Below are 3,371 nucleotides of genomic sequence, written 5' to 3'. Positions count from 1 at the left end.
TTCTTTTATTTTTCTTTTGATTCTGTGTGTTTGCATTGCTTTCGTTTTGGTCTATACTGTTTTCGATTTGAATTCAACACATTGCAGTTCCAAAATCAAAATATGTGTTCACTTTTGACACGGTTTTTTTTTTCCTTTAGTAAAATTAAGAATTTCCTCTATCAAAATTATCAAATGAGGCCTTTGCGCCTCACTATATTGAAGTACTTATGACATTTCGATGAATTTCTGCCAAAAGAAATCATCTATTTTTCGGAATTTTTTTTTCCAATTGGCCAAATGATTTTCCTTTTTTGCTTATAGACTTAAGCAAACAACTCACTTTCAGGTAGATTCAAGTGCTAGATACAGATTTTGTCATAGCTTTTATTCGCTTTTCCTACGGAATGAATCGAAAGACAAAGATGAAGAGATGAGAAAATCATAAGAGTGAAAAAGTGCGCATCGTGGAGAAGAAAAATAAACTTTAATTTTGTATTGGTTGACACTTTTATTTGCCATATTTGTACTTTTTATACTTGTAACTTTTTGATATTGTAATGCATACCAGAACATATGAATTGAATAAAACTAATTGCTATACGAAATAAAAACAATTATTTTCCTTTAGGCTCCGCTCCAAGACAATAGCTGCTAATAAATATCAATAAATATTTTAAAATCATGATTCAAAATATGATAGATGCATCTGTGTGTGATTTTGTTATCTTTGTTTCGACTGAACCAAATCTTATCACGGAAATATTTAACACTTCAATAGTGCATTTCGAAACTTCCTCCAATCCAAATTGGAAAGAAGAGTTTATTAATTGAATTGAAACTTGCGCTGTGCTAGTGCCACTGATAAGCAGATATAGATTTCAATCATTAAATTGATGTCCTTATCATAGTTAAGTAAATAGATTCAAGCACTTGATCCATTTACAGAGTTATCGGATTACTCCAATCGAGTATTTTCTCACGAACACTGTACATGTAATACAGTATCAGCGCACATTTTCGATATTATTTATGATTATATATATCATACTCATACTGACACGCTCCTATGCCCTTGATTTATATTTTAGTTAAACTTTAGATTACATCGCACCTTCGCTCAACGCTTGGATCTGAAAAGGAATCCGTTGTAATTGATTGACTTGCCTTTGAAAGCACAATTGATTTTTAAGTTGTAATTAGAGTTTGAAAAGTATTTACCAAATTTTTCGAACATACAAATTGAAAGGAAAAATGTTTGAAATTGGACCGGTGAATATTAAAAATACTAAACAACTGAAAAAATATTTGGAATTCCGTCCAACTTTGATTGTGCTAGAGAGTTTTAGTGATGATGAACAAAACGACGAAACGACATTAAAATTTATGTTCGTAGTCTATACTGAAGTTAGAAATATGCTGTTTTTCGTCAAATACAACCGGAATTCTTGCAACGGCTGCTCGCATTCAAGTCCTACACATCCTTTACGTATTATGAATACGTAAGAGATCCACGTCTAAAAAACAAGAATTTGAAATGTGAGCATTGTGATTTATTTGGTCCGTATGAGATAATATTAACTCATATGGCAATAAATCACGGCACTTCGGAAGGATACAAGTTTTTTTTTTTTTTGCCGTAATGTAGAATTAAAAGTTCACTTCGAAAATGAACTGTCATTACAAATGTGTTATGAAAACTATTTACGACGATATGATTTCTCCTACAGGGAAATGTACGAACTAAAAGTGCAAAAAAATGATCAAAGGTTTCTATCATATTATGAAAGGATTATCAAAATCTTTGGGTGTGCATGAAGAGAGACGAATACACGAATACGATGGTGAGCCAGTAGAACTAGGTATCCACTATGAAAGTACATTCACCGGTTACAAGGTCAAAGGTTTCTTAGCTTCTAAGAAAAAAGCACCAAAAAACCCCATTATTTCAACGATCCCGAAAGAAAAACTTAACGAAAATTATGATATGTCCGTTGATCATATTAGACGATGCTGAAAGACGGTGAGTTAGAAATAAATAGTTTTCAATTCTATACACTGAATTTATTCAAAATCATTTTTCGATGTGATTTGTTTTTACCTTCTATAATTTTTAATTTTTTGATGGGAAGATGGGAAACGGTGTATTGATAGACTCAGAAGATGAATGGTATTTGAAACGGGAAGCACAGCGTAGTACTGGTAGTACATCCACAGCAACTAATACGGAGCATAACACGTGCTCAGCTCCACCAATGCACGAAGGGCCCTCATCCGTAGTCACAACAGTCTATGGGGTAAATTTCGATCATTTACAGCTGGGTGCAGTTAATGTGTCCATAGCGAATAAAACGAGGCAACCCACGAGCTCAGCTCCACCAATGCACGAATTATCTAGGGGCTAGGAACAAGTTGTGTCATTCGTATGTATTCATATATATTCATGCGTTCGTGACTTTGTTATTGTTGTTGTACACTCACTGCGCTGCTAATGTCTCGTATACAGAATCTACAAGAATTCACGAATATTCGTACGAATTCGTCTCAAGCGCTTGTGTTCTTACCCCCTAGCGAATTATTCACAAATCATGGAGCTAATACACCTAGATTTAATAAACCAGATCCTTTTTTGCAGTATTTGCGTGAACTATTCCAAGACATTGAGGATATTGAAACACGTCGTAATTTGCAATTTCATGTAATACAATATGTATGGCAAATGAAAAAGAAGATACAAGCGACTAAATTATAGAATAAATATCGGGTACATTTTTTCACAACGAATTAAAAAGTAGTGGTTCAGGATAAAACTTACCCTAAAAGAAGTAATCCAACAGAAGCCATTTCAAAAAAATTTAAGTATTGAAATAAAATATAGATGAAAATCATAACATTTCTTCTTTGTTCTTTACTTTCTTTATGCATTAATTACGTCATAACTTTTCAATAAAAATTGAGTGTCATCGCACTGAAAATGTATACCTGATCGTCCAATGCAAATGAAATGGAACAAATTCAAAGCCACAACTTGATTCGACGTTGGTTTCACACTATCAAATGTATTACAAAACATTTTGACACAGCGACATGTTTTTTCTGACAAAAAAAAAACTTGAGAAAAACGAGTGGAGTTTTTGAGATAGCGTTCAATAATAAATGAAGTATGAAGCTCAGAAACTAATGAAGATTATTATTGAACAGCAATACTGAAAACCACATTGTACAATGATGCTTTGATTTTATTGCACTTATATTCGAATTGTGATTGACATCACTTGCCCATACTATTATGCACACAGATGTGCTTCGATGTTCTGAAATGAATACACGCAAACACATATTACTTTTTCTTTTATACTTTATTCATTTTTCCTTTCGCCTATTAAAGCGTT

At 32.8% G+C, this 3,371-nt stretch overlaps 1 long non-coding RNA gene across 1 annotated transcript; it reads right to left on the bottom strand.

The window, feature by feature from the left end:
* Nucleotides 1-470: 470 nt before the first annotated feature.
* On the bottom strand, nucleotides 471-2,705 carry LOC129565933 (uncharacterized). Its single transcript, XR_008687679.1, has 2 exons — nucleotides 2,461-2,705; nucleotides 471-2,380 (listed from the first exon to the last, which is right to left on the bottom strand). It is a non-coding gene; the product is annotated as an uncharacterized LOC129565933 (long non-coding RNA).
* Nucleotides 2,706-3,371: the final 666 nt, after the last annotated feature.

Source organism: Sitodiplosis mosellana, unplaced genomic scaffold (assembly GCF_009176505.1).
Source record: "Sitodiplosis mosellana isolate CC-2019 unplaced genomic scaffold, AAFC_SMos_1.0 Smas_scaffold_3, whole genome shotgun sequence".
In the NCBI taxonomy this organism is placed as follows: domain Eukaryota; kingdom Metazoa; phylum Arthropoda; class Insecta; order Diptera; family Cecidomyiidae; genus Sitodiplosis; species Sitodiplosis mosellana.
This window is presented reverse-complemented; position numbering and strand designations above follow the sequence as displayed.